Source organism: Gossypium hirsutum, chromosome D05 (genome assembly GCF_007990345.1).
Source record: "Gossypium hirsutum isolate 1008001.06 chromosome D05, Gossypium_hirsutum_v2.1, whole genome shotgun sequence".
Lineage (NCBI taxonomy): Eukaryota > Viridiplantae > Streptophyta > Magnoliopsida > Malvales > Malvaceae > Gossypium > Gossypium hirsutum.
In genome coordinates this window covers 47,608,992-47,631,787 of record NC_053441.1, presented here as the reverse complement: position 1 = coordinate 47,631,787, position 22,796 = coordinate 47,608,992, and the positions used below count along the sequence as shown (strand labels likewise).

Genomic DNA, 22,796 nt, shown 5'->3' with positions numbered 1-22,796 from the left:
AAGGGAAAATGATGGCAAAATGTGCTCACCTTTTTCCATAATGGTTGAAACTTCAAGCGACTCCACATCTAGGGTTTCGTCACTTTCTCAAGCTCATAGTAAGTGCATCCAAGCCCCGTTTTTAATGTTTTTAGAGTCCTCGTAGCTCGGTTTAGCTTATTCTACCATTAATTCATGTTAGGGTTCATATTTGGAAAAATACCCATAGGTGAAATGTGTTTATTTTGATGTTTTATGGTAGAATATGAAGTTTTAAATTATGTTAAACAACTTTTGCTAGGAAATTTTAAGTGAAAACGAGTAAAACGACATAATCGATAAAAATACCTAATGTTCATAAGTAAATGTTAGAGTGGGAATTTGATGTTTCCATTGAAAGGAAAGATGTTCAGAATATCATGAAACATAAGAATAAGGGATGAAGTTTAATTTCCGAGCTTTGGGGAAAAAGTGTAAATATGTAAAAGTTTAGGGGCAAAATCATAATTTTTCCAAAGTTAGAGTCAATGAATGTTTTGATGAATGTAAGTATTAAATAAGCTAAATTTGCTATTATAGCTCAAGCGGAATGAAATCCAGAGTTAGATCGAGGAAAGAAAAAGGTTGAGGACTAAGTTGCTAGATTTGATCGTATTTTGTACTGAGGTAAGTTTACAGTAAATAAATGCAATATTTCAATAATTATTATTAATTTTTTTATTTTCTAGCAATTATGTACTTACTTCATGAAATTATTTAATGTTGACTAAAGTATGAGATGATAGAGAATCAGTGTTAAAAAGTCTCGTTGAAACATTAGGAATGTATCGGATACAAATGTCATGACATTAGGGGGATGAAGCCCCATGTAAGACCATGTTTGGGACATGGCATTGGCATTATAGAGATTATGAGAGGTCCCACGTAAGACCATGTCTAGGACATGGCGTTGGTACCAAGATGAGAGGTCCCCCGTAAGACCATGTCTGAGACATGGCGTTGGTACCGAGATGAGAGGTTCCCCGTAAGAATATGTCTGGGACATGGCATGGGCACCGATTGAGAACTCTCATGTAAGACCATATCTGGGATATGACATTTGCAGTACAGGAAACATCCCATGTAAGACCATATCTAGGACATGGTTTTGGCATGTTATTATTAGATAGGAGAACCGAGTATCCTTAGTATTCAAGTGGTTCAACGGGCTAGTATATAGACTATGTTACATGAAAGTTTAGGTAAAAGCATAATAAATAGATTTAGGTGAGTCATAAGGGTTAAGAATATCTCAGTTATCAGTTGAGAAAAAAGTACCAGCAAGGGAGGAGTAAATTATAATCACGAGTTATTTAAGTAAACAAGTAAGTAAACAAGTAAGAGAGTAAGTAAAAAAGAAAGTATAGATCATGATACTTGATGATAATTTATGAGTATAATTATTTATGATAAATGTTGTTATTTATTTGCATGTAAACTTACTAAGCTATATGCTTACCCCCTTTATTTTCCTTCTTTTTATAGTATCACCAAGCCAATTTGGGGATCGTAAGGGCGTCGGAGATCGTTTCACACTATCAACAAACAATCTCGGTATTTTCTGATTTGAAACGTTTTAAGTTATGGCATGTATAGGGACTTAGTCATTTTGTGTGTGTGTCCTTATGATATGGTTAATGAATAGCATGTAAATACTCGATAATTATTAGTTATTGAAATGGCTATTTAAGAACATGTTTTGGTGTAATGTATGCCTAAATGATAGTTAATACAAAGAAATTATAAAAGAGTAAAAATTTGCAATGAAACAGTTTTTGGACAACAGCATTGACGTGATTTGGAAAACTCACCAAGGGTAGTAGAAATAGAATTAGAGAGTGAACAAGATATAGAATTAAATTTTGTCGAGTCTATTTTCACATGAAAGAAACAGTGTAGGCAAATGAATTTTATATTTTGTAATATTTGAATTTTAGTGAGACAGGTTCAGAATGGTTTTTGAAGTCCCCTATTCTAACTTTAGGATATCATTAAAAATTGTACAGAAAGAATTATGAGTCATAATTTATGTGTCTAGATTCATTAGTGAGTCTATCTTCAATAGAAACAAGCGGAAGCACCATATGAAGCCCGTACAATGAGATAATTGATTTCTAGTGAACAGAGGATAGAACTGTCAGACAGTGAAACAGAAGAGACTTTAACGAATTAACTGTACTATTTGGATAACCCAAAAATTTTGGAAATTATATGATAAGAATATAAATGAGTCTAGTTTTAGGGAAAATTTACGGGTCTAAATTTTGAGTTTTGTAACTCAAATTATAATTAAATTAGTGACTATCATGCAAGTGGACAGTTTTATTGTGAATAGTGAAATAAATTATTTTGATTTATTTAAGTATTCAAAAAAAAAATTTCCCGGTTTGGACCCGAACCATTTTTGTTGCATATTTTAGGGTTTCGAGGGCCCTTTTTAGGGACATATTGATTGAACTTGAGAGAATTAATTTTAAAAGCAAATTTCTATGCTCTGAACTAGTAAGTTAAGCCAGGTAACGCCTCGTGCTCGACTCCGACAACGGTCTCGGGTAAGGGGTGTTACACGGGATGGAAGATTATCTTCAACATGTTGTCATGAAACCATTCCTTTGCTGCTTTATTCAAAAACATTACTGGCTCCTTTGTTAGCACTGGCTTGGGGGATTTCGATTCATGAACTGTGGTCGCAGAGGACGCATGTTCTCCAACAGATTTGGTGACTTTCTTGACTGAGTCTCTTATTTTTGCCATCTTTTGTTGAGCGAAAATTGTTTAAAGTTAAAAAGATATGATCTTGAGAAGAGAAAAGAAATAAAAATGGTTGCTTAAGTTCTTGACATTCAGTACAATGGGAGAGGATTTATAGTGAGTAAAAGAGGAAGACAGAGAGGCGTGTTGTTTTGTGGAGAGATATAAGGCTGGCGGGAAGATTTGTGTCCAATAGAAATTTTAATGCGTCGACAAAGGTACCTAATTTATTTTGCAAAAAGAAAAAAAAATTAACAACACATTTACTTTAACTAATTAAAAATTAAAACTTTTTGACCAATTTAATGGTCTTTGCCTGATTTTGATAATTGTTGCTAAAATAGTGTTTCAGCCTCTGTTCATTTACTTTGAATTGGTGTCCATCATGTAAATCTTGAATTGTGACTATACCATGAGGAAATACATCGAAAACTTCAAAAGGTCCAGACCAACGTGAACGCAATTTACGTGGGTGCAATTTGAGTCGAGAATTGAATAATAAAACTTGTTGACCCGCGATAAATTGTCGCTGCAAAATAATCTTGTGATGCCATCGTTTGGTCTTTTCCTTGTAACTTGCAGCGTTTTCATAAGCATTTCTCCTAATCTCCTCTAGTTCAGTGATATCCAACAGTCTTTTCTTTCTAGCCACTCGATAGTCCATGTTCACTTGCTTAATTGCCTACATTGCTTTGTGACATGCTTTCCCAAAAACCAATTGATATGGCGACATCCCTAATGGAGTTTTGTATGTTATCTGCAATGCCTATAAAGCGTCATCCAATTAGAAAGACCAATCTTTCCTTGAAGGGTTTATAACCTTCTCAATAATGTTCTTAATTTTTCGATTCGATACTTTGGCTTGTCCATTGGTTTACGGATGATAATTAGTAGCCATTCTATGATTAACTCCATACCTCTTCAGTGCAGTTGCCACTTGGTTGCAATGAAAGTGTGTACCTTGATCACTAATCAATGCCTTTGGTGTGCTTGTGAAAAAAAAATTAGCACTATCTTTGCATCATCCTTTAGGACTATAACAACTTCCACCCATTTCAAGACATAGTCAATAGCTACAAATATATAAATATTTCCAAATAAGCACAGAAACGGTCCCATGAAATCTATACCCCAAACATCGAATAAGTCAACCTCCATAATTGGCTGTCGTAACATTTTATTGTGTCGGGATATAAAATCGGTACGCTGACACCTATCATATTGATTCACAAAATGTGGGCATCTTTGAATAATGTTGGCCAATAGAATCCTAATTGGAGAACTTTAGCTGTAGTTTTCATACCACTAAAATGACCTCCATAAGAAGCATCATGACAATGCTTCAGAATTGAAAGCATCTCCTCTTCTGGAACACAACGTCAAATGATGTTGTCATTGCATAACTTGAATAAATATGGCTCATTCTAATGATACTTCACTACTTCACGAAGAAACCTTTCTTTTTTATGGCCTGTGACACCCAATGGGAGTTTTCCATACATAAGATAATTAAGAAAATCTGCGTACCAAGGAATTACATCTACAATAAATAACTTCTCATCTGGGAATGCGTCAACAATTTGAAGTATGTTTTCGCCTTCACTACCAACTTCCAATCTAGACAGATGGTCTGCAACTTGATTCTTTGAACCTTTACGGTCTTTTATCTCGATCTTAAATTCTTGCAACAGTAATATCTAGCGTATCAGTCTTGGTTTGGTATCCTTTTTCGCAAAGAGATATCTCAACACTAAATTATCAGTGAATACAGTAACCTTTGCGTTGACAAGATATGAACGAAACTTGTCGAAAGCAAAGACGACAACCAGTAGTTCTTTCTCTGTAGTTGTATAATTGAGTTGACCCACAGCAAAGTCATTTGCATCGCACATAACTTCAAAAGGTTGATGCCAATTTGGTGTAACAACAATTGGTGCATTCACTAGCTTCTTTTTTAATTGAATAAAGGCATTCAGACATACGTCGTCAAAGAAGAATTTTTATTCTATTCCAGCAATGAGTATAAGGGCTTTGCAATTTTCAAAAAATCTCTAGTAAACCTTTGGTAAAACCCCGAATGTCCAAGAAAACTGCAAATACCTTTCACATTTGTTGGTAGAGGTAATTTCTCAATGATTTCCACCTTAGATTTGTCTACTTGAATGCCTTGAAAAGAGATGCGATGTCCTAAAACAATACCTTTAGTTGCCATGAAATGACATTTTTCCCAATTCAGGACAAGATGTGTGTCCTCACATCGCTTCAATACTTTATCCAAATTGTCAGCTCAATGATCAAAATCATTCTCATAGACTAAGAAATCATCTACAAACACCTCTAAAGAGTCTTTGGTCATATTTGAGAATATTGTCATCATACACATTTGAAATGTGGCTGGTGTGTTGCAAAAACCAAAAGGCATACGGTGAAAAGTGAAAGTACCAAAGGGACAGGTGAAATTTGTTTTCCCCTGATCCTCTGGTGCAATAGCAATTTGATTGTACCCAGAATAGCCATCTAAAAAGAAATAATAGGCCTTTCCAGAAGGCTGACCGGCATTTGGTCGATGAAAGGAACCAGGAAGTGATCCTTCTTTGTGGCTGCATTCAATTTGCGATAATCCATGCGAACTCGCCATCCTATGGGAATACGTGTAAGAATTAATTCATTCTTATCGTTACGAACCACAATGATGCCACTTTTTTAGGCACGCATTGCACTGGACTTACCCAATTGCTATCAGAAATTGAGTAAATAATTCTAGTATCAAGCCATTTTATGATTTCCTTCTTGACAACTTTTTTCATCTTTTTGTTTAATCTTCTTTACTGTTCAATTGATTGCTTGCCTTCATCTTCCAACTTGATCTTTTTCATGCAAAAAGAAGGACTAATACCTTGAATATCAACAATACTCCATGCAATAGCTTGTTTATGTTGCTTGAGAATATGGACCAATTTCTCTTCTTGAGTTACATCCAGTATTGTGGAGACAATAGCTGGGAGAGTATTGTGGTCATCGAAAGACATATTTAAGATGAGGAGGTAGTGATTTCAATTCTAGAGTAGGAGCTTTTCCAATAGATGGTTTGAAAATTGGGGTTGTTCTGTTGGTTAGGTCTAAGGATTCAATCTGCCATACATGCTTGAGTTCAAAATTATTAACTTCAACCATGCTATCACAATCATCTAAGGATTGAGAATTAGATGTCACTGTAAACTCTTTAGAAAGTATTGTGCTTTGGTCATTAAACTCTTCCTCAATTAGATCATCTAGCACGTCAACAATATAGCATTCTTCTTTGTCCTTGCATTGAATAGATTCAAAAACACTAAAGGTGACTTGCTCATCATTAAGTCACAAAGTTAGTTCACCTTTGTAAACATCAATAAGAGTTCGGCCGGTGGCTAAAAATGGTCGTCCCAAGATTATGGGAACCTCCTTGTCTGCCTCATAGTCAAGTATGATAAAATCAGCTAGAAAAACGAATTTATCCACATGATCTAAGACGGCATTTATTTGTCCTTCAGGTTGAGCCAATGATCAATCGGCTAATTGTAATGTCACTATAGTAGATTTCTTGTGACCAATTCCCAACGTTTTGAAAGTAGATAGTGGCATTAAGTTAATGTTAGCTCCCAAGTCGCATAAAACCTTACCCAAATAATGACTGCCAATTGAACATGGGATGGTACAGCTCCGAAGATCTTTCAATTTAGAGGGCAACTTGTTTGTCAAAACAACACTACAGCATTTTGTGAGCGCAGCAGTTTCAATATCAGTAAGCTTTTTCTTCTTGGACAAGTGGTCTTTCATAAATTTCTCATAACTTGTAATTTGTACTAGAGCATCCATTAAAGAAATGTTGATATGTAGTTGCTTCAGTGTGTCCAGGAACTACTGATACTGCTTGTCATGCTCATTCTTCTTGAATATTTGTGGGAAGGGTAAAGGTAGAGATATATCTACTTGTGCCAACATCTTTGACTGCGGTGACAGTTTTGAAGGTCGGACATTAGGCATATGATTGACAATTCGTGGAACTTCTTTGTTTGTTGCATCGACAAACTCTTCAGATTCAACCTTATCACCAGTGATCACTCCATCCCTATCTTGAGGTGCTATAGTAGAGTCGATAAATGATTCGCTAGTTTGTTTACCACTCTTAAGAGTGATAGCCTTACAATGTTCTTTCCTCCGTGGACTAGGATTTCTATGTCACTAGGAAATGAGCTTGGTGGTCGAGTATTAAGATTTGAAGCAAGTTGTCCTAATTGTTTCTCTAATGGTCGAATGGAAGATGAATTCCCTTGTATGATAGCTTTCGTGCGAGTAATATGCTCCCGCATTAATGCCTCAAGAGTTGCTAACGAGTCAGAAGTAGAAGCTTGTGTGTACGGTTACTGTCGATGTCCTTAAACATACTGATTTGGTCTTGAAGAGTGTTGTGGCTGCATCAGATTTTGGTGTGGATGTGTCTACCCTTGTTGTGGATGCATCTGAGTGTGGTGATTGTAGTTCTACTATTGTTGATTGTAATTCCTTTGTCTGGGATTATAATTGCCCTAAGTAGATGTATTCCCATATCTGAATGTCACAACATTTAGTCCACCATTCTAAGTTCCCCAAAACTATTGGTTGCCTGCAGTGTTGTTAAATAATTACCATAGAAATTGTTGCAAATGTTACTAATATAACAGGCAATCTCTAGATGTTGTGGGCAATCGTCATAGCTATGGTTGTCACTACAAATCTCACAAAAAAAAGTAGGAACGTCAACTTGTTGAGTGACTTGTATAGCTGCAACTCTACTAGTCCCTTGCATATCTTTAATCACGTTTGCGAGAGAAGAAACTTTAGCACTTAGTGTGGTTATTGCATCCAATTTGATAACTCCTGAAGTATTTTTTGCTTGTGCAGCTTTGGAGATAGTGTAACACCCCTTACCAGAGACCGTTGCCGGAGTCGAGCACGAGGTGTTACCTGACTTAACTTACTAGTTTGGAGCATAAAAATTTAATTTTAAAATTAATTCGCTCAAATTCAATAAATTTGTCCATAAAAAGGGCCCTCAAGACCCTAAAACATGCAACAAAAATGGTTCGGGTCCAAACTGGGAACATTAAAATTTTTTCGAATACTTACATAAATCAAAATGATTTATTTCACTATTCACAATAAAACTATCCACATGCATGGCAGTCACTAATTTAATTATAACCTGAGTTACAAAACTTAAAATTTAGATCTGTAAATTTTTCCTAAAACTAGACTCATACATATTCTTATCATAAACTTTTCAGAATCTTTGGGTTAGCCAAATAGTAAATTTAATTTGTTAAAGTCTCCCATATTTCACTATCTGAGGGTTCTGCCTCTATTCACTAGAAATAAATTATCTCTTTGTATAGGCATTATATGGTACTTTTGGTTATTTCTATTGAAAATAGACTCACTAAGGAATCTAGACATATAAATTATGAGTCATAATTCTTTTTGTACAATTTTTAATGATTTCCTAAAGTTAGAATAGGGGACTTCAAAAAGCATTCTAACCCTGTCTCACTAAAATTCAAATATTACAAAATATAAAATTCCTTTGCCTATACTGTTTCTGTCATGTAAAAATAGACTCCATAAGCTTTAATTCTATATTTTATTCACTCTTTAATTCCATTTCTACTATCCTTGGTGATTTTTCAAAATCACGTCAATGCTGCTGTCCAAAAACTATTCCATTGCAAATTTTTACTCTTTTTTAATTTCTTTGTATTAACTATCATTTAGGCATACATAACACCAAAAAATGTTCTTAAATAACCATTTCAATAGCTAATCATTATCGAGTATTTACATGCTATTCATTAGCGATATCATAAGGACACACACACAAAATGACTAAGTCCCTATACATGTTATAACTTAAAACATTTCGAATCACAAAATACCGAGATGGTCTGTTGATAGTGTGAAATGATCTCCGACGCCCTTACGATTCCCGAATTGGCTTGGTGATACTATAAAAAGAAGGAAAATAAAGGGGGAAAGCATAAAGTTTAGTAAGTTTACAAGCAAATAAATAACAACATTTATCATAAATTATTATACGCATAAATTATCATCAAGTATCATGTTCTTTACTTACTCTCTTACTTGTTTACTTACTTGCTTACTTAAATAACTCATGTCTCAGACATGGTCTTACATGGGATGTTTCCTATACTACAAATGCCATATCCTAGATATGGTCTTACATGAGAGTTCTCATATCGGTGCCCATGCCATGTCCCAGACATGGTCTTACATGAGGTCTCACCCCCCTAATGTCATGACATTTGTATCCGATACATTCCTAATGTTTCAACGAGACTTTTTAACACTAATTCTCTATCATCTCATACTTGAGTCAACATTAAATAATTTCATGAAATAAGTACATAATTGCTGAAAAATAACAACATTAATAATAATTATTAAAATATTGCATTTATTTACCATAAACTTACATCGGTACAAAATACAATAAAATCTAGCAACTTAGTCCTCAACCTTTTTCTTTCCCCAGTCTAACTACGGATTTCATTCTTTTGATCTATAATAGCAAATTTAGCTTATTTAATATTCACATTCATCAAAACTGTCCTTGACTCAAATTTTGGCAAAATTATAATTTTGCTCCTAAACTTTTACATATTTACACTTTTTCCCTAAAGCTCGAAAATTAAGCTTCATCCCTTATTCTTATGTTTTATGATATGCTGGACATCTTTCCCTTCTATGGGAACATCAAATTACCACTCTAACATTTACTTATGAACATTAGGTATTTTTACCGATTATGTCGTTTTACTCGTTTTCACTTAAAATCGCCTAGCAAAAGTTGTTTACCAGAATTTCAAACTTGGTATTCTACAATAAAACATCAAAATAAACACATTTCACCTATGGGTATTTTTCCAAATATAAACCCTAACATGAATTAATGGTAGAATAAGCTAAACCGAGCTACGAGAACTCCAAAAACGTAAAAAAAACATTAAAAACGAGGCTTGGATGCACTTACTATGAGCTTGAGAAAGTGAAGAAACCCTAAATATGGAGTCCCTTGAAGTTTCTTCCATTATCGAAGAAGATGAGCACCATTTTCCATCTTTTTCCCTTTTAATTCTTTTTATTACCAAATGACAAAAATGTCCTTCATTAACTTTAGTTATTTTTATCTATGCATGCCCATTTTTGTCCATGAAAATCTAATGGTCTAATTACCATTTAAGGACCTATACTTCAATTATGCACTTCTATTAAATCCTTTATCATTTAAAGCTCATATTTACCCACTTATGCAATTAAACCCTTATATGAAATTCGGACATGCAATCGCTGAAATTTCTTATCAGTATTCTAGCACATGCATCCAATCAATCGATAAATCATAAAAATTAATCACAATAAACTTTTCTATCTCAGGTTCATGGTTTCGCAACCACAGTTCCATTTAGGCCCTATTTTAAAAAGTTACAGATAGGGTATTGATAATCATTCTAAGCGATTCTCTCAAGAATTCTCAGAGCATCATTATATGTGCAATCCAGCAAAGGTCAATTGGCTGAAGTGTTGACAAGATTCATTGTATGTGAGTTCAGCCCATTATAAAAAATCTCAATTTGTTTTTCTGGTTGAATGTCGTGCATGGGACAATGTCGAAGCAAAGATTTATAACGTTCCCATATGGTGTGAAGATTTTCATCATCCAGTTGATGATAAGTAGTAATGTCATTTCGAAGACGAGCATTCATTGTCGGCGGGTTAAATCGAAAAACAAACTATGTTGCTAGTGCATCCCAAGAAGTAATTGATCTGACAGGTAGCCCAAAAAACCAAGTACATGCTCTTTCTTGTAGGGAATAAGGAAATAATTGCATCTTCAAGGCACCATTAGGAACACCTTGTTGACTAAAGGAAGCATATATCAATAAAAAGGATTTAAGATGTTTTCTCGCATCTTCATATGACAGTCAAGCCTATTGTCCATTAGAATTCAACAAATGAAACATTACTGGCTTGAGTTCAAAATTCCCAACTTGGATTGCTGGCCTAAAAACTCTTTGTTGTAAATCATCCAAAATAGGTACTACAAAATCTCGTATGGTCCTATTTTGTATGTGAGAGTCTTGCGACAATAATGGTTTATTAACATTTTGCTATTGCATTAGAGGTATGGCTGCATTGTTCTCTTGCAGAACCATATTTCTTTGTTCTTGAAGTTTACTCCGAATAGTCCTTTCAATTTTTGGATCAAAATTGGCAAGAAAATCCAATTTGCTTCAGGTTATAAAACACCTAAATTGAAGTTAAAGTATTAGCAACAAAGAAAAACCAGTTAATAAATACTAAATATTATATAAGGAAAATAAATTGCAAAAACACACAAAAATAAAAATAAACATCAAACAAACGCCATCCCCGACAACAAAATAAAAAACTGATTAGCTATTTAACGTCACAACAATAATCTGCAAACATACACTGTCGAAGCAAGTATAGTAGACAGATGTGAGTCTGTTAGATATCGGTCCCACGAGGATGGTAGTCTTTTGTCTATTAATGTCGATGCAACAACTAGATGGAAACAAGATAAATTGTAAGAATAATTGTCAATGCAATAACCTGAAAATAATAAAATAAAATATGATAATGATAAACTAGGATCCCCAGCATGAATCTTCAGCAGAATACTAAGTGCTCACAAGGTATAAAAAGATAGGTGATTGTCGAAGCAATAATGTATATCTTACTTAGTGTCACTGCTCTATTTAATCCAAGACTTAAACATGCATACTAACCTTATCTTCCAATGATGGCAATATGGAACTATTAAGAACAAATGGACTAAATTCCTCTAATCCTCACTCAACTTCCATTGTAATGCTTGTTGGCTCAAACTATCACTGCACTTTCCTGTGTCAGTGACTGTAATAACACTTCCACGTTAAAAAAATTCAAACCCCAAGATTAACAATAAAAGCAAGATTGAATAAGATAACATTTAATCAAGAATTCATGTGTACTTCTATACAAACAGAAAACAAAGAATAATCACCAGCATTCATAAAGAAATAAGAAAGAATTGCATGGAGAATACTATTCCTAGACAACTCAACTGAATCTCTCTATTCCTTCTTGCCTCGGACTTAGGTCTTCTCGTCAGAAGCTAGTCTGCATCTGGTTTTCACTTTGGCTCACCTGTAAGAGGCTTAAGCTGCCATGGCCACAAGCTTTAAGATCAGGTGATGAAGATGATGATCTGAAAAAAAAAGAAAACTCTCTTTTTCTTCTCACGTCCACCTTTTATGTCCTCCTCCAATAGTACAGGTGTCATTTCCTCAAAATTATTCTATCCTTGTACGTACAAGTTGGTTATACTAGATTGGACAGCTCACGCAATTTTAATTCTTATCCGGATAGCCATTAGCTGCAGAAAAAATTCTAGACGCAATCTGGAATTCACCTATGCAACGACATTAATGCAAAAAGATAGCAAAATTAAGGATAAAATAAGCTAGAATTCACTGAGTTATAAAATGCAATTTACTAAACTAAAAATGCTAAAATGTATGGTAAGGATAATTAAATGAGAACAATTAAACCAATATGTAAGAGGGAAAACCTATGTTCTTTCTAGTGCTATAAGTTTGGCACATGATATTGTCCCCGATACTCCCCCAAGTATACATATGCTCACCACCTTATATCCATTTCCCTCACCTTCTTTATGTCTCCATTTACTGAGACATTTTTTCTTTTTTTTCGATCAAATGTGAGCGTATTTTTGTCCAACTCTCTTTGTCTTTATCTTTATTTTTATTATTTTTTCCTATCAAGATTTTCTCAATTGGCATTTTGCCTTATTTTTCTACAGGCTCAAAATTCTTGTACTCACTAAACCATACAATTCCTTAGTTCACTCATTTTTTTGTCTTTTGAAACTACCGAGATGTATCTACCCAATCCCTCAATATCAATGCTCGGACATCTAAATCTATGCAAGGGCCAAGATATAAAGGATCAAATAAAATATATAATGGGTTTATGGTTCCAATTACAGTTCATCAAGAAAATGAATTCAGGCTCAAAATAGGTACTACGAAAAATATTTATGGGATAATATTTTGGCTCAAAAAATTGTCTACCAAACAAAGCCTTAGGTCATCCCTAGGTATTTTTGTACATGGATTAAATCAGTCAATTCTATCAATTTCTACAACCTATAATTAAATTAAACATGCATGCTATGTGTATACTTAACATCTTAAATCTATTCACAGTGTAATAAATTGAACTAATTAGTCTAAAATTAGAAAATTTAGAATCAACTAATATCAAACTAAATTTATAGGTTATTCACAATATCCTATTAACATGCTCAACCAATCACTTTTATTTCTATAAGTTCAATCACATAGAAAGCATGCAAAAATAACAATTTAAAAACGATTAAAAACAAAGAAAACAAAATAACATAAAAACAAAAAAAATTTCCTAAGTCACCCCCACACTTTATTCGACACATTGTCCTAAAGTGCAATAAAAATATAAAGGAAAGAAGTTACCCAATTGGCGTGATTTGTGCAACTTAATTAGTGGGACTACTCCCCCTTTTTTGTTTTAATTCTATATTGTTGTGCCTTCAAAAATCTGGGGCTCATACCAAGAAAAACTAAACACCACTACATATATATAAAATATTAAACTCTTAAATAACTAAAAACTAAATTAAAAATTAAAAACATCTCGAATAAAAAAAATTAAGTCCAAAATTAATGAAAATGTTTAAAATTGTTAAAATCAGGATCCGACGCTTCATCTGCTTTGTTGGTTCGCCTTCCGGTTCCACTTTCGGATCTTCTTCGGTGTCTTCCACTTCCTTCAATTCCTTTTCCTTCCTGATCTTAATTGGTTTGATCTTTATCTCATACTTAGCTGTTGAGAATTGTGGTAGCCTCAACCTGCTTTTCCTTGATAATCTTCAAAGATTGGTCCAACTTCTTGCATCCATTGAACGATCCATTCTGAATCAGGTAGCTCATTATTGCTTAGATGTTGTTTTTTCTTTATTGCTCACTTTCGTTTCTTATTCCCTATAAAATACTCCACACTTGTTTCCAATATGGAAAAATTGCTTGGTTGTAAGACACAAACTGATTGTCCCATCGGCACCTTCGCTTGTTGGCATAAGGCTGTCACTAAGTGCAGGAAAAGTAGTTCCACCTCATTTTTCGTTGTACATTGGAGCATGCTCTGATATATCCATTTTCTCACACATATTGGTTTCTTTGTTAAAATCGTATAAACAAAATCGCTTGGAACATATCGATATTGGACATATCTATCACTAGGAAAATTCAAGTACTAATGAATTTCAACCACATTTGTGCCATCAAAGTTAACTTCACTTGAGAGAAGGGTATGGGATAGTTTGTTCCTAAGTGGCGTTTCGACTCACCCTTCCAATCCGTTAGGAGTTTGACTATGTCGTTCATATTCTCTCACGGAGAATAAATTAGTTCAATTTCTTGTACAAAATTAAAGAGATAGAATGGAATGGAATTTCATAATACCTTGTTATCTTGGGAGGTGAGATAGAAATTTCCTTCCCTTGCACTCGCATCCGCATCCATGGTATGTTAATCGACCTCTTCACATCTGTCTCTTTTGATGCGACATATAAGTCATGCACAATCAAAATGTACACCGAATTGGTCAGGTTTCGATAGAACTTCTCGCATTGATGGTATTGGATCAACTCTTGCATTTCACTCTTCAATGTGCTTATGGATTTGAAACCTCGTTCTTGCAACATGATTTTTCTTTGGAACACTAGGAGGTTACTTTTGACCTCCCTTTCTCAGATGAGGGTGTGGCTATCTATTATGGATTCGCTATTGGAAAGGTCTCTATGCATGGTTTTAGGGTTAAGATAAAAAGGACGGGGAATTCATAGAATACCAAAAAAAATACGTTTCAAATGGAGATTTGGTTGGCTATGACAACTTAAAGGGTGTAGCAGCTGGTAAAGGCAATATATAGAAGTTATCTAGGGCTTCACTTGCCATCTACACTTGGTGAATATCTCTAAAGATCACGTCCAATCAATAACTGAAAGTTTCAGAAAATGGCTTGCATGTTGCGCCATAAGTGGCGCATGGCGACACGACACTAGTTGTTCCCCTATTTTTGTTGAATTCGAGGGTGTGTCGCACCATAAGTAGGATGTGGCATGACATGATGACAGAATTCTGCATTATTAGGCTCGCAAGGGTTATTTCACTCCATAGGATTTTTATGTGGCGACATGGCTATGATTTCACCTCTTTGGGACTTGTAGAAGGCCCTCGGTTGCCCATACATGCACCTTACTAACGTATAACTCCACTAGTGTACCAAGGATCTATCGACTCGCTGTAGCATTATCGAGGTGTTTTGAAGATCCCTAATTTGAATTTTTGATAGAAAGAAAAGGGCATTAAATCTATGCTAGCACCTAAATCACAAAAGGGGTTTGTTGAAATTTTGATCCCCTATTTTAATTGCAATTGTAAAGCTACCTAGATATTTTAATTTTAGGGTATTTTCTTAGTGATTAATGCGTTACACGAGGCGTCAATGTTAATTTGCTCGCCCTTTTTTATGTTTCCATGCCATTTCAGGATGTCCTTTAAGTACTTGTCATACTTCAAAATTTCATCTATAAGCTCAATGGACGATAAGTTGACATTTAGGGATTTGAGTAAGTTTAGAAAACTTACAAAATCTGTGTCATCCCTCTTTTTCTTGTTGTCTAGTCTCATCAGGAATGGTACCATTGTTGTGCTTAGAATTGAGATTAATGGATTAGGCACTCGTTTGGCCACTTTCTTGACCGGCTCGTGGTGTTCAGATTTTCCTCTTCTATGGGTTCGTCAACCTTTTCGAAAATGTCATCCTCTTCATTAATGGGTTAACTTGGTGTATTCAATTCTTTACCTAATCGCAACACGATCGCCTTCACGTGCTCCTTTGCATCTCTCTGAGGGTTGTTCTTCGTATTGTTGGGTAGACTCTGGCCATTTTGTTTTATGAGACATTGACATTAGCTGACTTATTTAGTTGTAGAGACTATCCATTCTGAATTCGAGTCGTCCACATGTAACTTGGACTTTTTGAATTTCCATCTTCATTATTTGTATCTCCCCCTCTAGTCGATCGAATCTTTGAGCACATGTAGCATGGTCGTTCCCCATGGCTTTTTATTGTAATGGTGGATGTTGATAAGGAGGATTTTGTTGAGTTTGTGCTTGATTCGTGCCTCCTTGGTTACCTCTCCACTTGAGGTTAAGTTGATCCCTCAAATCGAAATTGTAGGCATTTGAATAGTGATCTCGACCCCTATAAACTATATAGCTTGCCTCCTCTGGTTGGTTCTCAAAACTTGGCTTGGTTCTTGTTGGCTTGATAAGCGTCTCCAAATGGTGAACCTTCTCTAGAATTCATTGGAATCAATCATCTTCGTTATCTTTATTCATTGCTTTCACCATTGGAGGCTTTGATTTGTACATAAATCTCTCATTAGACTACATGTATGAGTTCCCTGTCATGTCTTCTATGATTTCATAAGCTTGTCCGTACGTGTGGAACATGAGAGATCCTTCAGCCGCTCCATCTAGGCTGGATCTAATATGTTAGTCAACATTCTTATAAAATGTCTAAATTTGGAGCCACGTTTACAATCCATGGTGTAGGCACTTTCTTAGCATATCCTTGAAGCATTTCTAAGTATCATACATGGACTCACCTTCATATTGTTTAAAGTTGGTGATTTCTCACCTAAGCTGAATGGTTGGACTAATCAGGAAAAATTTACAGGGGAATTTTTCCACTAGATCGTTCCATGTTGTAATGGGACCCAGTTCTAGTGAGTCTAACCAATTGACATCATTTTTGTACAAGGAGAATGGAAATAACCTAAGATGCATAGCATTGTTGGGTACTCCATTATACTTGAAGGTGTTGCAGGGTTGTAAGAACCTTTTCAAGTGTTGGTTCAGGTGTTTCACCATGTTGCCTTTAAACTGTATCATATTCTGAATCATCTAAATAGTGGTCATCTTTATCTCAAAATTATTAGCGTTAATTTTTGGTTGTTCTATGCTTCCTCGCACCGTGTCTAGTATAGGTAGGGTGTACTCGCGCAACGTCCTTTAACGCATTAGGACTTCTTCATAGTTATTTCCTTGTTGCTCTCATGGATCTTCAAATAATGGATTTTTTTGTGTAGGTTAATTACCGCGAGTGAATCGGTATTCATTATTTGATGGTTGCACCTGAGTATTTGCTTCGGATCTGGGTATGGTTCGATTGGAGTGCTAGAATCTTGGGTCATAAACGAGTTGAAAAAAAATAAAAATAAAAATAAAAAAGTTAAATATCGCATATATAAGTTTTCACTTTCCTACTTATCTTATTATTTGTAAAAATATTTTCATGATTTATTGTCAAAACTTGCCCGAAAATGGCACCAACAACTTGACTACCTATAAACGAGTTATCATTTATGGTAAAAACAACACACAAAAGATATATAAGATTTGAACGAAAGTGTTCGTAAGTGCATGAGTCAAATTGTAATATAGTATAGTTTACAATGAAACACTTGGAAGTATTTTGAGGATCGTACCCAAGGGAGGATGAGTAAATCTTTAAAAAATCGTTTTGAAATAATAAGTCTAAATATTATTAATTAAATCCTATTATACAAAAAATCATACAAGTGATTTAATAAGATAAATTAAATAACTAAATAAATAAACAAGAAAAAAAACAAACAACTTAAATCAATAAAACCAATCAGGAAGATTAACTTGTTTCAGCTTTGTAACTAACTTTAGAGTAGGGTTTTAGGGTGGATTAGCATCTGATTAACCAATTATTACCTCTCGGCCTCTAACTAATTAATCGATTGGTTTTACTCGCTTTTATCCCGACCTCTAACTAATTAATCAATCTCGCTAACCTATGATAACTTTCTAGGGTTGTCAAGCTTAGGTTTTCACAACACGTATCTATACCAACTAATCCTCTCGGGAAACCCTAAATCCTCCGTTAATCACACCCTTATACACTCGGCTAAAGTTTATTCGTTTTATGTTTATTGCTTTAGATTTTCTTGTTGGATGCCTTTAGTTTTATGTTTTTTTAAATTTCTTGCATAAAAATCCAAACTTTTATATTTTTCTTAAGCTTTACTCTAATGGCTTCTTTGCTTTTCATTTCCATGTTCATTAGCTTTGTTTCAGCATGAGTAACTAAAATTTAAAGGGGGTTGGTTGATGGAGATGTGGGTAAGTTGATTTTTTGGACAATGGACAAAATCGTAATAAATTGGACTGAATTGAATTGACCTAAAAACTTAGGAATTGATGACCCTAAGGGAATATCTAGACAAGTGAGATCGAGAGGTAATCTTGTAGTGCACCAATTCATTTGTTTCAGACTAATCAGTGAGATCGATAGATAAACTAGATTAATTTGTTGAAGTTGGTAAAATTGAGATCGAGAGATAAAATTGAGCCACTTAGTAATTTAAGTGATTTAAGTTCCTCATTCGACGACCGACGAACCACATCAAAATCAACCAACCACCGTTAATCATTTATTGGTTAATCGCGTAGTTTTGTACTCTTTACAATTTGGTCCCTAAATTAGCATATTTAATTCTCTTATAGAACACTCTTGTTATGATTTGTTGTATTATAAAATCATACAAGTAGTCGCTTAGAATCAATATTGTATGTTATTTTTCACTCAACCCCTATTTCCTTTGTGTTCAACCTTTTGGAACACTTCATGATCCATCGGAACTATAAATATTACAATAAAGATTTTATAAAAATAATTTTAAAGAGCGCAAGTTTTAACTACAAGTGGACACTATCAATTGTAATATTTGTAGTGTTACAATGGAACACTGAAGTATTCCAAGGATCAAACCTAAAGGATTGCCAAGTGGGTAAATGTGTTTATTAAGTTAATTACAAGTTAAGTAATTACTAATCTAATCGAGTTAGGAGTTATTAGTGCAAGTCCGAATAAAATGATTTATAAATTAAAATTAAACTATTAACTAAACTAATTAAGTTCCTAATGTTTTAGATAATGTAAATGATTAACCGATGGTCGATTGCTTAGTTGAGTGCTAGTTAAACTAATAAACCTATACCGATTATATTTGTTGTCACTCTTAGTTAGGAATCTCCTCTCAGTCTCATCCTAGACTAAAAGATACCACCTAAGATAACCTTTCTGTCTCACTACTCGACACACTCATATTGAACTTTCTAAGGATTAACTCTCCTCTTGGTCTTGTTTATCTAGTTTTTCCACTAGAGGCATCAATTCTAACGTATTAAGCATTTTGATATAACTGAAAAACCAATTAACCAAGAATAGACATTAATTTAAGCTAACAAATAACCAATCAATTAACCATCTAAAAATTTAGCACATGATAAAGCTTAACATCCAAACAAACATTTCATCGAACAATTAATAAGCACAATATAGAGATAAGGATAAGAAATTCTCATTTAGATGTGGAACCAATGGCACCCAAAAGATTCATCTATCTTGATTTACAAAGTATTTTTCAAGAAAGAATAAAGAAAACTACAAGAATAAAATCTATTTTAAAAAGAAAAGAGAAAACCTAAACTAAAAATGAAAAGAAAAAGAAAAAGAAAACCTAACCCTAAAACTATGAAAAACTAAAGGAAACTATCAGCCACCAAAATCTAAAATGAAAGGCTTATAAATTTGTATTTATAAGCTAACAATGATCATTCTTCCTTTTAGTGAAAAATAGACTTAAGCTTGTTTGGACAGAAAATTTTCCCTGTAGTTTTTTCACTTGTCAGGCAGCGGTATCGCGATACTCAAGTTTGGGTACCACGATATCCACAATAGTATATCATTGTAGCTGGCCTCAATTCTATTTAATTCTGCACTATCAGGAGTATCACAACTTTCATGCTTTGATATCGCGCTACACCCTTCTAGGTGATGTTTTCTTTACGTTTGGACCACCATCGACTCCCTACAACTCTCAATCAACTTATTTGGTGCCCCATGGAATGATTGGCCAATTTGGGTCTCAAAAATGGCTTAAAACTAGAAAAAACAATGTATTAACAGCAAAAATAAAAATTGAAAAAAAATAAAAATGACTTAAGTTGCTTGAGAATAAGCTCCTTAAGGGTAATGGAGAGCCTAATTTGATGTATCAAATTACAATAGATCAAATTCCTTCACACTTAACTCTTTTCTTGTCCTTAGGAAAACACACTTAACATGTAAAAGAAAAGACAACTCTTGGACTATATCAGGCAATTAAGTCACATAGTAGTAAAACATCAAACCCGTATGAGAACTACCTCACATGCAACTTAAGATATCTAGCCAACTTGGTTATTCCTAATGAAAACATGATTAGTTCACTAAGTTAAAATGTCAATAGATATAGAGGCAATGAAAATGAACATATGTACAAGTTTTATCCATCAAAATAAATTATATGGATCGCTCATAGATATTTTAAAAGAATTGGTAATATTCGTTCAAAAAATCCAAGCTATTTACGAATTATTACATTGGTGAATTATTTAGGTCCTAAATGTCTTCTTGCCTTGTAGCATTCGAGGCTTAGGACGGTTCGAAATTAAAACAATGGGCACTCAAAACGGGTTCAAACACTAGAAACGGTTGAGCACAAGAATTGTTCCCTACTCTCCCCTAATTTATTTACAAGCTCACCTCTTTATTTTTCCTTTCCTCACCTACCTTATTTCTCCAAAATGTTGGAGAGCATTACACAATATTAGTACATACAAAATTTGTAAATGTGAACCGAAAGATTGTTTTAGCTTAATTTTGATTCAACTCTCTTTTTCTTTATTTTGCACTCTTTCATTCACACTCTTTTATTTTTTTTAACTCACATAATATCGTCATTTCCTTTTTTCACACATAAAGCCACCATAATGTTTCTATCTAGCCATCAATGTCTATGTCTCGAAGTCCATTACATAGTGCAATTTAAAGAATGGAATCGAGAAGGATTGAGTACTTGAGTCGTTTAGGCTCAAGGATTTGATATTAAGGCTACAGGGAAAGGGTACTTAAGGCTCAAAGATATGGGAACTAGGGGTACATAGCAAAAGGTAAGCTTTAGGGCTTTAGGCTATTTCAACAATGCCTGAGGTCTTTCCCAAATTAATCACACAACATCAATTCTTTCAAGCATACATCTATCTAAACGAACAGTTAACAATTAAAATTATTTATCTATGATAATCCGTATACTTTATTCATCCTATGGTACAATTTATACATATTCATTTAAGTTATTGCCTCTACTCTATTATACACATTAACTAAAATGAACTAATTAGTCTACAATTAAGAATACCAAATTATCTAGTATCCTTCAAAATTTACATGCTGGGCAATTAAACATACTTATTTGATATTTACAACCAATGGCCTATTGCCCAATTATTTTCCCAACACCATGAGAAAACAACAAAATCAAATAAAAACAAGAAAAATGTTTTTGAAAAATTTTGAATTTTTTTGAAATTTGTGTAAAAATAGAAAATAAGCAACCAAAACATACAAAGATAAAATCTATGTACACACCCCACATGCTTAAGTTACACATTGTACCCAATGTTTCCTAGCTAAAGATAAAGTTTAAGGAGACTCCCCTTGTCCAATGTAAGTGCAGTAAAATGGAGTAGTCCTCAAACTTTGTTAAAGCTCTCAATGTTGTGTAGCTCTCTGCGGGTATACCTACATAGAAAAATAAAACAAACACATAAAAAACCAAAATATAAAATAAAAATAAATAAGAAGAACACAAATAAAAATAATTGAAGTCTTCAATAATCGGGACGATCTGTATTGCCACCGTAAAAAAAGTTTCTTGAGGTCCTCAACACTTTCTTTAGTTTTGAGACAACGACCTCCCTCTTCAATCGAAGGCATTTCTTTCGTTTTATCTTCAATTGTAGAGACAGCCACATCACGAGTCACTTCTCTTCAAAGCCTAACCAACTCCAAAACTCATTCTATGTTACTATATCCTTAGGCATCACAAACTCGATGTAGCAATAAGCTGTAGATACCTGGGATTTACTTCCTATTTTAAACTGAAAATAGGCATGCTCATTAGGTTCATTAGTTATCTCCTTTTCAACAATAGTGGGAAAGTGTGTCGACTCCTCAACAGTTTAAGTTAGTTCCCTGTTTAGCTCTCCAACTACATCTAGCTCTACTCCTACTCCTACTCCTATGTTAATCAGAGCGAAGACACCTTCTTTGTTTCTCGCAACCTTGTCACTGTCTTCAACTCTAAACTCTTGTTGAACACCTATGCTCAACTTATCATGCTTAATAATGATGGAGTCGCCCTCATCCTCGAGCTCAGGAATATCATGCTTGAAATTTTCCATCGAAGTGTTCATTATGGTTCGACATTAGACGGCTTCTAATATTTGCTCCACCATCATGTAATGAAGACATGCTCTCCTCTAACATTCTAACCCATGTAGTAATGGATGGGTCTTCGATGTACTCATCACTCTCCATGTTACATTTCGGATAGTAATATGAAGAATATGAAGCTTGTGCCATATAATTACTCGACCATCCTTGATTATAGCTACCCACCTCGGTTGCATATCCATACAAACCATAAAAATGCTCATATGAATACTTGTGCCATCCATAAACGCCATCATAACTCCAATGGTTCATCGAATCTCCATTTGTTGAACTCAATTTCTCTGCATCATTGTATTGATCTCCCAGCCACCTATATCCAATTTATTAAACATGATAAACTAAATCTTCAACATGGTAAATTAAAATAAAATAACAAAAATAAAAAAAACTATACAATGAAATTTAAAAAAAAACACCATGCAATTTCCTTA

The 22,796-nt window shown here is 34.2% G+C and overlaps 1 non-coding gene across 1 annotated transcript; it reads left to right on the top strand.

Annotated features, from left to right (window-relative positions):
* Positions 1 to 16,533: 16,533 nt before the first annotated feature.
* On the top strand, positions 16,534 to 16,639 carry LOC121217993 (small nucleolar RNA R71). The gene has a single exon (XR_005914266.1). It is a non-coding gene; the product is annotated as a small nucleolar RNA R71 (small nucleolar RNA).
* Positions 16,640 to 22,796: the final 6,157 nt, after the last annotated feature.